Below are 14,538 nucleotides of genomic sequence, written 5' to 3' on the forward strand. Positions count from 1 at the left end.
GTGAAGCAGCCTTAAATAGGATGGAGTTGATTGACGCCATCCAGAGGGGGCCGGCAGCAATTTTCCCCCCGCCGGCCCTTTAGAGGCCCGGGAGGGAGGTGTGTGCACGTGCGTAGGAGGGACCCAGCCAGGGCGGCAGTCGGCGGTGTCTTCTGGCCACCGAAGATGGAGGGGAGATTCCAGCGGTCCCAGGAAGGAGCGGCTGCATCCGGCAGCGGCTTCCCTACCGCCATTAGAGAGCCGGGGGTCCACTGCCGTCGCTGTAGGTTGGCAGGAGGTAAGTGAGGTTGGCTGCGAAGCCCCACAGCCAGCAAACGTAACAGTACCCCCCCTTCTAGGCCCCCCTCCAGGGGGTTTTGGCTTCCTAGGGTAGGAGGTGTGAAACTGCTTAATCAGGTCTTTATCTATTATGTTGGAGACGGGTTCTCAGGAATTTTCTTCTGGGCCAAAACCCTCCCAGGCGAGCAGGTACTCCCACTTTTGGCCTCTTTTCCTTACGTCCAGCACGTCGCACACCTGATAGGTGGGTCGGTCTCAGAGCCGAGTGGTTGCGATTCGGGTAACCTCCTCGAAGGCCAGGACAGTACCAGGGGCTTTAGGAGCAAGGTGTAGAAGGAGTTGTGAATCCTTAAGGATGGAGGCAGGTGGAACTGATAGGTTACAGAACCCAGCCGACGGAGAGCACCGGTAAGGGGCTGGTTGTATTGTGGTCCCGATCGTATGGACGGGAGCTTGAGGTAAATGTAGCGCATGCTGAGCCAGACCCTCTTGGCAGGTTTGAATTGCGGGGCAGGTCTGCGGTGAGCATCAGCGGCCCTCTTAGCTCTAAGTCCTGCTTCACGCAGCAGCTGCTACATATGGCTCCAAAGGAGGTGTAACTCCTGTGCCATCAACTGAACTGCGGGCGAGGGGACAGTCAGTGGTAGAGGCAGGGGAGGAAGCAGCTGCCTTCCATAGACAATCTGGAAAGGTGAGGATCCGGTGGCAGAGGAAGGGTGAGAGTTGAGAAGTGAACTCCGCCCAGGGGAGTAGTGCTGCCCAGTCGTTTTTGACATTAGTTGACGTAGGTGCGGAGAAAAATTGTTTTTAACGTGCGGTTCATCCTTTCCACTTGCCCATTCGCCTGTGGATAGTAGGCAGTTGTGAAGTCCAACGTGATGTCGAAATTTTTACAAAGGGCTCTCCAGTACTTGGCTGTGAATTGGGTTCCGCGGTCAGATAGCACATGCTTGGGGAGACCGTGGAGATTGAAGACATGTTGGACGAAGAGTTGAACCAGTTGAGGAGCAGAGGGAAGACCGGGCAGGGTGATGTAATGCGACATCTTGGAGAAGTGGTCAACTACCACCCAGATGGTTGAATTGCCATCAGAGGGCGGAAGGTCCACGATGAATTCTGTCGAAATGTGCATCCAAGGCTCCTTGTGGGCCAGCAATGGCTGTAATAGGCCCCCAAGGTCGGCCCACCATGGGTTTTTTGCTGGGCGCAGACGTGACACAGTCCACATAGGTCCGAACATGTTCATATTGGGCCACCAACAGAATCACTGGGGAGAGGCAAGGGTTCGAGCTTGTCTGGGGTGGCCCACGAAGCGGGAATCGTGAGCCCAAAATAGTACCTTGTCACGGAGTCTTTGTGGTATGACTGTTCTCCCAGGTGGGGACAGTCACAGTGGCAGAAGCGTAGGACTTGTGCAGGGTCTATAATATGCCGTGGTGGGTCGGAGGTATCTTGGAAGTGAAGGACTCGGGGAGGTGCATCCGCTCGGATTGCGAGCAAAGAGGGCCCATCTTCGGTGGGTTCAGAAGCTGGGCCTGGTGTAAATATTAGGGATGTGAATCGTGTGCCATATCGTCTTAACGATTGAAATCGTGTGTGCAGGAGAAGAAAATCGTGTTGGCACGATTATTTCGTTTGAAAAATCGTAAAATCGTTTTTTTCCGAGTAGTGCACACTAACGAGAGTTAGTGTGCACTAACTCCCAGTTAGTGCACACTAACGGGAGGTTAGTGCGCACTAACAGAATTGATTACAATTTGACACTTTTCAGGTCAGTTAAGGTCAGTTTAGGAATGAATATGTATTACTATTGGCTGCCCCTCTTATTTATTCATGTTCCAAGGTTTCCCACTGACAGTATATGGGTGGAATGGGAAATGGAATACAGTTGGTAGCTGACAAAAAAAGTAATGTGATCAGTCAAGTGGACTAGAACTTGTGCCCTAACCCTGATACCATGGGTGTTGTTCATCTTCCTGCACACAGTGCCCTAACCCTGGCACCAGGGGTGTTGTGATCTTCATGTACACACAAGTGCCCAATCCCTATTAATACCAGGAGTGTTGTGATCTTCCTGCACACAGTGCCCTAACCCTGGCACCAGGTGGTGTTGTGATCTTCCTTGCACACAGTGCCCTATCCCTATTAATACCAGGAGTGTTGTGATTTTCCTGCACACAGTGCCCTAACCCTGGCACCAGGGGTGTTGTGATCTTCCTGCACACCAGTGCCCTATCCCTATTAATACCAGGAGTGTTGTGATCTTCCTGCACACAGTTGCACTAACCCTGGCACCAGGGGTGTTGTGATCTTCCTGCACACAGTGCCCTATCCCTATTAATACCAGGAGTGTTGTGATCTTCCTGCCACACAGTGCCCTAACCCTGGCACCAGGGGTGGTTGTTGATCTTCCTGCACACAGTGCCCTATCCCTATTAATACCAGGAGTGTTGTGATCTTCCTGCACACAGTGCCCTAACCCTGATACCAGGGGTGTTGTGATCTTCCTGCACCCAGTGCCCTAACCCTGGCACCAGGGGTGTTGTGATCTTCATGTACACACAGTGCCCTATCCTATTAATACCAGGAGTGTTGTGATCTTCCTGCACACAGTGCCCTAACCCTGACACCAGGGGTGTTGTGATCTTCCTGCACACAGTGCCCTATCCTATACCCGGAGTGTTGTGGTCTTCCTGCACACAGTGCCCTAACCCTGACACCAGGGGTGTTGTGATCTTCCTGCACACAGTGCCCTATCCCTATTAATACCAGGAGTGTTGTGATCTTCCTGCACACAGTGGCCCTAACCCTGATTACCAGGGGTGTTGTGATCTTCCTGCACACAGTGCCCTAACCCTGGCACCAGGGGTGTTGTGATCTTCATGTACACACAGTGCCCTATCCCTATTAATACCAGGAGTGTTGTGATCTTCCTGCACACAGTGCCCTAACCCTGACACCAGGGGTGTTGTGATCTTCCTGCACACAGTGCCCTATCCTATACAGGAGTGTTGTGGTCTTCCTGCACACAGTGCCCCTAACCCTGACACCAGGGGTGTTGTGATCTTCCTGCACACAGTGCCCTATCCCTATTAATACCAGGAGTGTTGTGATCTTCCTGCACACAGTGCCCTAACCCTGACACCAGGGGTGTTGTGATCTTCCTGCACACAGTGCCCTATCCTATACCAGGAGTGTTGTGATCTTCCTGCACACAGTGCCCTAACCCTGACACCAGGGGTGTTGTGATCTTCCTGCACACAGTGCCCTATCCTATACCAGGAGTGTGTGTGATCTTCCTGCACACAGTGCCCTAACCCTGACACCAGGGGTGTTGTTGATCTTCCTGCACACAGTGCCCTATCCCTATTAATACAGGAGTGTTGTGATCTTCCTGCACACGGTGCCCTAACCCTGACACCAGGGGTGTTGTGATCTTCCTGCATGCAGTGCCCTATCCCGCCCTGCATTACTAGTGAGAGGCTGGCTTCACAGACAGGGGGGAGCTTCCTGACCCTCACTCCTCCCCTCCCCCATGTCCCAGCCAGTGAATGGTTGTGTGGGTGAGGGGGGGGGGGAGGATGGTGAAGGGTGAGACAGCTCCTTCCCTGCATTACTAGTGAGAGGCTGGCTTCACAGACAAGGGGGAAGCTTCCTGACAAAAATAACAAAAATAATAAACAAACAAGTTCTAGTCACATGAGTGATGATCATCACGTTACTTTTTTTTGTCAAGCTTCCAACTGTTCCATTTCACATCCCCCCAACCATTACCTCAGTGGGAACCTTGGTAACATCAATAGATAAGAGCACAGCCAGCCAATAGGAATACATATTCATTCCTAAGTGACCTTTACTGACCTGGGAAGTGTCAACACTTTGTTTCATTTTCTGTTGGTTGTTCGTGAGTTTCCAGTTCCATTTCCCCATCCCCCCAACCATCACCTCAGTGGGAACCTTGGTAACATCAATAGATAAGAGGGGCAGCCAGCCAATAGGAACACATATTCATTCCTAACTGACCTTTACTGACCTGGAAAGTGTCAATTTGTATCATTTTCTGTTAGTGCGCACTAACTCCCGTTAGTGCGCACTAACACGATTTAACGATTTTAACGATAAATCGCTTAGAATTTCTATTGTATTGTGTTCTATAACGATTTAAGACGATATAACATTATCGGACGATAATTTTAATCGTTGAAAAACGATTCACATCCCTAGTAAATATTCCAAGTTTTTATGATCCATGTAGACGGAGATGGGGTGTTGGGCTCCCTTCAGCCACGGATGCCATTGCTCGAAGGCGAGTTTTATAGCCAGGAGTTCTTTGTCGCCAGTCCGTAATTCCGCCTCTGCTGGAGGAAAACTGCTTAAAGAAGAATGAGTGGAGAATGTCTGTGGAGGAGTGCTGGCTTAAGATGGCCCCTACCCCTTCGGACGACGCATCAACCTCCACAATGAAAGGGCGTTGTGGGTTGGGGTGCCAGAGACATGGCTCCCGGAGGAAGGTGGCCTTTAAGTTCTGGAAAGCTGCTTCAGCCTCGGGAGGCCACCGCTGAGGGTTCACCCCTTTTCGTGTCAGGGCCATGAGTGGGGCCACCAGCTTTGCATAGTTATGGATGAAGGTGCAATAATAATTGGCAAAGCCAAGGAATTTTTGCAAGGCCCACAGGCTGGTCGGTTGTGGTCAATTTTGAATGCTTTTGAGTTTTTCTGGGTCCATTTGGAATCCTTTTCTGGAAACTATGTAACCTAAAAATGGCAGACTCTCCTTCTCAAAGGAACATTTCTCAAGTCTGGCAAATAACTGGTTGTCCCAGAGGTACTGGAGTACATGGGAGACATCTCGGCGGTGGGTCTTGAGGTCTTTGGAAAACACCAGAATGTCATCAAGGTATACGACCACACATTCGTATAGCATATCATGAAACACTTCGCTCATCATATTGTGGAAGATGGCCAGCGCATTGCAGAATCGAAACGGCATTACTAAGTACTAGTAATGGCCGTCTCTGGTATTGAAGGCCGTCTTCCGCTCGTCACCTTCCTGGATCAGGTTGTACGCCTCCCGAAGGTCTAACTTGGAGAACACTCTGGCCCCTTGCAAGCGGTCAAAAATTTCCGCGATGAGCGGTAGGGGATAGCAGTCCTTTTGCGTGATGGCATTCAATCCCCGGTAGTCAATACAGGGGTGAAGCGTCCCATCCTTCTTTGCCACAAAGAAGAAGCCTGCCCTTGCGGAGGAGGTGGATTGCCGTATGAAGCCTTTGGCCAGGTTTTCTTGAACATATTCCGACATTGCCAGGGTCTCGGTAAGAGATAGAGGGTAGACCCTGCCTCGGGGAGGCTCAGTTTTCGGGCAGGGGGTTGATGGCACAATCATACTGGTGATAAGGTGGCATTATGTCCGCTCCCTTCTTTGAGAAGACGTCCGCATAGACGTGTATTGGGGCAGAAGGACCAGTAGGGAAGAGCGAGGTTTGCGAGGCAGTACTGGGCAGTGGACCATCTCCAGACAGGAGATGCTGCAGGATGGGCCCCACTGGGACAGCTGGCAGGGCAGCCCAATCAAATTGGGGGGAGTGCTGCTGGAGCCAAGGTAGACCAAGAACCACTTGGGTGAATAGCCTTGTTGATGACGTGGAACTCCAAATGCTCCACGTGGAGAGAGCCTGTGCGGAGCTTAACAGGAACAGTGGTGTGAGTAATCCTGCCTGGTAGGGGTTCACCATGGATGGATGAGAACACGAGCGGCACCGGGGAGAGACAGGTGGGAATCTGGAGGTGTTCCACCAGTTGCTTCAGGATAAAGTTGCCTCCCGTTCCGGAGTCCACGAGTGCTAGGGTATGGAGGTCATGCTTACACACTGAGAGTGTCACAGGAAGGGTAAGCAGGGGAGCTGGTGAAGTCAGGGCTAGGGACAGTCCCCCGTCGCGACCTAGGCCTGAGAGTTTACTGGATGTACTGGACAATGGGCTATTACATGCCCAGCCTCTCCACAATATAGACAGAGCCCGGACAGCTGGCATCTGAGGCGTTCTTCTGAGGTTAGCTTGCCGCTAACCAACTGCATGAGTTCCTTTGCTGTGGCCCCAGATGGAGTGGGGTTCTGCTTAGGAGAGGGAGAACGCTGGGAGCACTAGGAAGATGTGGATTCTTCTTTGAAGGTTGCAGTTCACAGGTCTGCTCCTGGAGTCGGCAGTCAGTTTATGCGGCCGGCTAGATCTATGAGGGCGTCTAGGGAGATAGGTAACTTGCAGGCTGCAGCTCATCCTTTATCTGGGCAGCCAGTCCATTTAGAAAGATTGAGCGCAAGCAGTCCTTGTCCCAGTGGAGTTTGTAGGCCAGGGTCTGGAACTTGATGACGTAATCCATTAAGGAACGGGAGTCCTGGCGTAGGTGGAGGAGAGACAACCCAGAGGCAGTCTGCCAGCTAGGGTCGTCGAAGAGGCCCAAGAAACCTTGCAGGTCCTGCAAAACTGGATCTGAGCACTCCCACAAGGGAGAGGCCCAGGCCAAGGCCTTGTCGTCCAGGAGCGAGAGGATGTAAGTGGTCTTCTTTGCATTATCAGGGAAGAGCGTGGATTGGAGGCAGAAATGCATATTGCATTGATTCAGGAAGCATCGACAGTGTTGAGGGTCTCCGGAAAAACATGGAGGAGCAGAAAGTGGTATGACCGGGCTTGCGGTCGGTATGGGGGCTGCGTAGCCTGGAGCAGGAGGAACCGATGGGCCTGCTGAGACAGAGGAATCCAGATGAGCACCAAGATGCTCCACTGCTGTCGCGAGGGTTTCTAAGACCTTCTGCTGTTCGAAGATCTTCTGAGCCAGGCCCGGAATGGCCTGCAAGGTGGATGCCTCCACTGGATCCATGGGCTTGGCAATCTGTTACAAAAGCCCATGGACCCAGTGGATGCCTCCACTGGGTCCATGGGCTTGGCAATCGTGGTGTTGGCGCTACCTGTGAGGGAGACCCTTGCAGGTCCCCACCTTCAGGAGGTGAGGTGGAATGGGAAGCAGAGGCCAGCAGGAGCTTTGCCACTACCAGCCCTAGTTCCCAGCAGGTTGCGCCCTTGCGTACCGGGTTCGGCTGATCTTAGGTGGGCCTCAACATGGACAATCCCTTAGGCATGGCCAGACGAGGCAGAAGGTCACGAGGTACCGAAGATCCTAGGCAGACAGGAGGCACGGTCAGGTCCGGTCCAGGGTTTGGAGGCAGGTGGCAGAAGACGTGGTCAGGTCCGGGCCAGAGGTCAGAGTCAGGCGGCAGAAGACGAGGTCAAGAAGGAAGCCGGGTCAAGAGCCAAGGTCCGTCTGAGAGAAGAGGAATCTGGAACAGGAACTGGAAGGCAGGATCAGGAATGCCAAATGAGCACACTGGAGAAAACAGCGAGGAGACCTGTTGCCAAGCCGCCTGCTGGGAGCCTGATGCAGCCTTAAATAGGCTGAAGTTGATGACGTCATCCGGAGGGGCCGGCAGCAATTTCCTGCTGCCAGCCCTTTAAGTCCCGGGAGGAGGTGTGTGCACACACGTAGGAAGGATCTATGCTGGGGCAGAAGTCGGTGGGGTCCCGGCCGCCAAAGAGAGGGGAGATTCCGGCTGTCCCGGGAAGTAGCGGTTTGCGGCGGTAGAGCGCCACGCTCTACCGCCGCAAAAGAGCCGGGGCCTGCTGCTGTCGCTGTAGGGTGGCGGAAGTAAGTAGGGCCAGCCGCGGAGCCCTGCAGCCGGCAAACGTAACAAACCTAGATCAGGCACAAAGCTCGAGATTCAGCCTAATAGAGAGGAATTTTCTTTATATTGCTTTTTAGCAGAGGAGTTTCCCTTAGATTTCTCTCCAACTTTTAGTTCAATCGTATAATGTGCAGGTCTCACAGAAAGAGTGCCTTGTTTAACCAACAATAGCAGTAGGTTGACTCTGCCTCAATCCTTCTGTTTCAGTCAAACGTTACAGCTGAATATCAGACTCTGACTGAACAAATTCTTGGCATTAAAGTCCAAATTCACAATCAAACAAGTTCCATTTGAGCCTTTAAGAAGATAAGAACATAAGAAATTGTCATGCTGGGTCAGACCAAGGGTCCATCAAGCCCAGCATCTTGTTTCCAACAGAGGCCAAACCAGGCCACAAGAACCTGGCAATTACCCAAACACTAAGAAGATCCCATGCTACTGATGCAATCCTATGCTACTGATGCAATTAATAGCAGTGGCTATTCCCTAAGTAAACTTCGTTAATAGCAGTTTTCTCCACACAAACCTTTAAACATTTGTAATAACCCAGTGGGGTTAATTACCATTAGTGACCTTAGTAACTTCAGTAGCTAGGGGCAGTCAGGTTGGTAATTAGAGAGAGGTGTCATTCCATACAGCCCCTCCCTTTAAGGGAGTTGGCATGGCCATTACCCTGTAAAGGAATTATAAGCAGCTCTATAAAGAGAGATTGGAGGCAGTGCTTTGAGTTTTGGACTCGGTGGCAGTACAGGAGCATTTTCCTGAATTAGTTTTTGGGCCTGCCTGGTGATCCTGACTGAGGCTGCACTTCCATTTTACCAACTGGCTGGTTAGTTTGCCTCTTGGCTGTTTTCGGGTTTTTGACAATTTTTTGTGGTAGGAAACCTTAAGAGACCCCTGGGTGGCACCTGGGTTTAGGACATGGGGAACCCTGTGCCTGGGGGTACCAGGATAAGAAAGAACTGCCTCTCTGTAACCTTTTCAGAAGACAAGAGGAATGATTGTGATCTGATTCAAAGATCTTCTGGTATTTGTGGACTCAGTTTTTGGAAAAAGATTTTGGTTGAAAAACAGGGAGGAAGATTTTTGCTGCCCCTCTTCTTGCTCGTCAAAGGAACTTCATGGAGCTGCATGTTCCAGATTGGATCCCTTTTACCTAAGGATCTGGCTGAAGAAAATGAAAAGATCCAGAGATGTAAGAGAACTGTGAGTAAGACCAAACTGAGACCTTTAAGGACACCCACTTGAGTCTTCACCCCAGAGGAAAGAGAGGATTTTGGAATCTCTGTGCAGAGACAAGTTTTTGTCCTCTGTACTACTTTGCAAGGGGATTTCTTGCCCACACAAATGTCCCCTGCAGCCCCTAAGGAAGGAAAGTACACTGGTGTTAGTATCTTACTGAGGAAGGATTTCCCGGGTGCAGTACTTCAACATATTGCAGATCCAATGGGCCGGTTTTTAATACTCCTATTAGTGGTAGATAAGGAAACATATACTATTGTCAATGTGTATGCTCCAAATACTTCACACTCGGAATATCTAGCCCAGATGGATGATGTCCTTACCTCCGTGGAGGGAGATCATCTAATTCTTGCGGGTGATTTTAATATCACAATCCAGCCGAGAGTGGATAATTCCTCTGGGGGCGGTTTGGGATCGGCCGAAGGCCGCAAACGTCTCAAAATATTTATGGGGACCAGGGAGGTGTTGGATATCTGGCGCCACAGGAATATTGATACTAGAGACTACACATTTTATTCCCATCCCCATCATTCATATTCCCGCATTGATTATTTTCTATTGGACAAAACATTAATTTTCTGGGTAAAAGATCTAGGCATTGGTCCCATAACCTGGTCGGATCATGGAGCGATTTGGCTGACCTTACGTACCCAGATTTCTCAGACCGGGTTACGCTATTGGAAACTTAATGATTCCCTATTGGAGAATGATGATTTTTGTCAAACCATAAGAATAGCGATAGAGGAATATCAACAATTCAATGGCTCAGACGTACACCCCAGGCCTATTCTTTGGGAATGTTTGAAGGTGGTTCTCCGGGGTAAATTTATATCTCAGGCTTCGCACCAAAAAAAGATTACTCAAGCAAAAGAAGCAGAATTATTGTCTGATATCTCAGCTTTAGAAAAACATCATAAGGTATCCTTATCTCCCAAGGTCTATAGCCAACTACAGAGTGTAGCATTGAAAGACCTCCAAGCGAGGGATATTGCCCATAAGTTACAGCTTATTCGGCAAGAACATTTTGAGTGGGGAAACAAATCTGGTAGGCTCTTGGCGCGTAAATTAAAAAAACTGTCCACTCAAAATCAGATTACCAGGATTAAAGCGGCGGATGGCTCTATTTTGGACTCTGCAGAGCAGATCCAGAGTCGATTTCAGCAATTTTATGGGGTCTTGTATACGGCAGACTCTGGCATCTCTACATCACATATAGATGATTACTTAGCCGATATTCCTTTACCCCAATTAACAGAAGTGGAGCGGCAATATTTTGAGAAAATTATCACGCCCGCTGAGCTTTCGCTTGCTATTAAGGCTCTCAAACCTAATAAAGCACCTGGTCTCGATGGCTACACTGGCCTATTTTACAAAAAATTTACAGACCAGGTATCCCCTTACTTGCTTGAGACTTTTAATGCTTTACGGGATGGTGAGACCCTGCCGGCGGAAGCTAATGTGGCCGGCATCACAATCCCGGCGAAGCCAGGTAGAGATCCCCTAGAGTGTGGGTCCTACCGCCCAATCTCTCTAATTAATATTGATTTAAAATTATTAGCCAAGATCTTAGCTACCCGTTTGAATAGGGTGATGGCGAAATTGACTCATCCGGATCAAGCCGGATTTATTCCGGGGCGAAAGGCAGCGGACAATGTCAGGAAAATATTAGATTTACTATGGAACGCTAAAAGGGATCAAACCTCAGCTACATTGTTAGCTATAGACGCTGAAAAAGAGTTCGACATGGTCCACTGGCAATTTCTATTTCGTACGCTAGAAAAAATGAATTTTGGGCCCAAGTTTTTGACCTGGCTTTATAGGCTTTATGATAATCCCAGAGCGAGAGTGAAGGTTAATGGGAATTATTCAAATCCATTCCCAATCACTCGGGGCACGCGACAGGGTTGCCCCCTATCTCCCCTGTTGTTCGCTCTATTTCTAGAGCCTCTCACTACCATAATAAGGGGAGATCGGACAATATCTGGCATAAGGGTGGGAATGGAGGACTATAAAATGTCGCTCTTTGCGGATGACGTGCTGTTCACCCTTACAAACCCCCAACAATCATTGACAAGGGTGATAGGATGCTTGTCCGAGTTTAGCTCGGTTTCGGGCTTTCGGCTTAACCTTGATAAATCAGAGGTACTGAACATTTCTTTGCCTCCAGCACAAACATTGAGCTTACAACAACAATTTCCATTAAAATGGGCGGGGTCCAAAATTAAATACCTTGGGATACAAATTGGCCAGAATTTGGATGACTTGTTTAAATTGAACTACCTACCTTTGGTGTCCAAGAGTTTCCAGGATTTGGACAATTGGAATGACCTGCCCATTTCCTGGACTGGAAGGATAGCCGTAGTCAAGATGACGATACTTCCCAAATTTAACTACCTATTCCAGTCCTTACCGATCTCGATCTCCACGGCTATGTTGAAAACTTGGCAGAAACGTCTGTTCGCATTCATTTGGAAGCGGAGACCACCCCGGGTAGCGCAAGCTACTCTTTATCGCCATAAGTTACGTGGGGGATTAGGGGTTCCAAAACTTCAATGGTACTATGCTGCAGCCCAATTAGCTGCGATTTTGGCGTGGCATAGGTGTGGCGAGAAACCCAGATGGGTAGCTATTGAACAGGCTAATTTAGGTTCCATTCCAATACAAGCAATTATATGGCAACCTAAGAAATCTTTGAAAATTGCAGGTTGTATTTCTTTACCTTTACTTACCACCCTATAATCATGGGCTAGCTGGAAAACTCTATTGGTGGGTAAGAGACGTTACTTTTTGAACACACATTTATTTCATCATGTATCCTTTTCTCCGGGATGGGACTCTGTATTATTTCATGAGTGGAGGGATAGGGGTATCACAACTCTGGCTAAGCTCAGAGATAGCGTTGATTTCATGACATTTACACAATTGCAGGAGGTATACCAACTCCCGCCTTCCGCTTATTATTCTTACTATCAATTACAACAATTCATTAGACGGGAGAATATAAAGGAGGAAATAGCTAAAGGTCGATCGCAATTTGAAGGCTGGTGTGCCTTGGCTGATCGTCTAAAGGGCGGCTTATCGAAAATCTACACCCTGTTACAGAACTCGTTGTCCCAACGGCCTCGATATGTGTCTAAATGGGAAGGTGATTTAGGGATAACGCTATCCGAGGAGGAGTGGGCTCAGATCTTTTTATATACTAAGGGATGCTCGGTGTCCTCTTCCCTTACAGAAAATGGGTATAAAATCCTGTTCAGATGGCACCTTACTCCGAGTAGGTTGTATAAAGCTCACTTATGTGATTCTGACTTGTGTTGGAAGGGATGTGGACAACGTGGCACGTTTCTCCACATGTGGTGGGAATGCATTCAAGTTAAGAGACTATGGTCGGATGTCCAGGATATTGTCTGGTGTACATTAAAAAAACAAATAGTCTTATCTCCAGTACAGGGCCTCTTAAATGCACCGGTTGACGGTTCTAGGTTCGAAAGCACACTTGTTAGTCAGTTCTGTTTGGGGGCCCGATGCATCTTAGCGCTCTCCTGGAAACAATCTAATGTTCCACTAAGTCTTCCTTACTACAAAAGATAGACACCATGAGTGTGATGTATAAGATAACATCACAAAAGCACAAACAACTACCCAAATTTGAAAGGACGTGGGCTCCTTATCTCCACTGGAGAAGGGAAATGGGACATTTTGATGAGGGAACCCTTCACCCTCCTGAATAAGAAGTATGCCACACAGGAACTCAGTCAGACCCAGATGCATGTGGTATTGAAATACTTTATTAAGCTATTCTGTTAATACATGACACCGTCATATTTATTTATTGTTTATTATTGATGGCTGCCGTTTTCCATCTTTTGCGGAGAGTTGACATCTCACCGGGGGGTCATAGGAAGATTCTAGTATACTGCTAGTACTCTATTATAATACTGGTACATTTCTTATACTCATTTTTAATTATGTCATGGTTGTACGGTAATACTATGTATTCTACACTCTGATTGTGTGCATTATCTGGTTCTTCTTTGTCTTATTTGAGCAGTTTTGTAACTATATGCATGTTATTGTATAATGGTTCATATTATGTGCATTATGAATAAAAATTATATTGAAAAAAAAAAAAAAAGTTCGACGCGCTATTACCCCTTACTGAATAAGGGGTAAAGCTAGCGTGTCAAAAACGCGCGTCCAAATGCGTGTTAACAGTGCGCTCCATCGGAGCGGAGTACTGTATCGGCCTGTGAATTAGGCAGGGCAGGGTGTGGAAAGAACGTGTTAATAGCATTATAGTCCAGCCTATTGACAACTGATTTAAGTGAGAAAAGGCAGAGTGATCTGACAAAGTGGACTCTATCCTCAAAAACTCATGCCTCAATAAACTGGTTATTCTATAAGGTGCCACCCGCCTCTTGCCATTTTTGCTTCACCAGACTAACCTCTGAAGATTGTACAGTATATATTAACTATCAAGTTCCAATCACAGTACATGGTGCTTCCAATACTAGAAGAAATTACATTGTTTAAGCATACACTGGACTTCTGGTGAAAAATATGAAACAAGAGGCCAGACTCGGCCCCAACACATTCTCCTCATATGCTTCCTCCAAAGCATGTCAAAGTCTACCTCTTTTATAAGCATAAATGTATTACCAAATTTGCATTACTGAAAATATCATTCAAACCCACCACTTTGTGAGTAAAAATAATGGTATAAAAATCATAAAGCTAAAAATACATCAAGGAGAAGACAGGATATATTCAGTTTGTTCTAACAAAATGATTCAATTAACCCTACACTATTTGATTTACAAAGAAACTATTAAAATATGCATATTTTTTTATTTTTTGGGCAGATAATTGTAACATTGCACATAAGTTAGCCAGTAAATGTGTGTATAAATTATGCCAATTTTCAAAGTAGATTTACAAGCTTAAGTCCACTTTGAAAATCATCTCGGCAAAACTATGTGCACACAATTACACCTGCTTTTTGGTGCATGTTTTGCCAAGAGAATTTATGTGCATATATTTTTGAATCTAAAACTATGTGTACTAAATTCTAACCTTGCCTAGATTACACCCTGGAACATCTCTTGCCTGCATTCATAAAAATATGTACATGCAGTGTATAAATGTGTAAAAGGGCCATTACTCTGGGCAAACCACTACTTTACCTGCAGAAGTCCCTCTTGAAAATCACCCTTTTATGGTGTAATAATCCAGTTCTTCAATTAATGCAAGCAGCAAAAATTTTAGTTTCTGCCCAGAAAAG

Source organism: Rhinatrema bivittatum, chromosome 2, assembly GCF_901001135.1.
Source record: "Rhinatrema bivittatum chromosome 2, aRhiBiv1.1, whole genome shotgun sequence".
NCBI classification, from domain to species: domain Eukaryota; kingdom Metazoa; phylum Chordata; class Amphibia; order Gymnophiona; family Rhinatrematidae; genus Rhinatrema; species Rhinatrema bivittatum.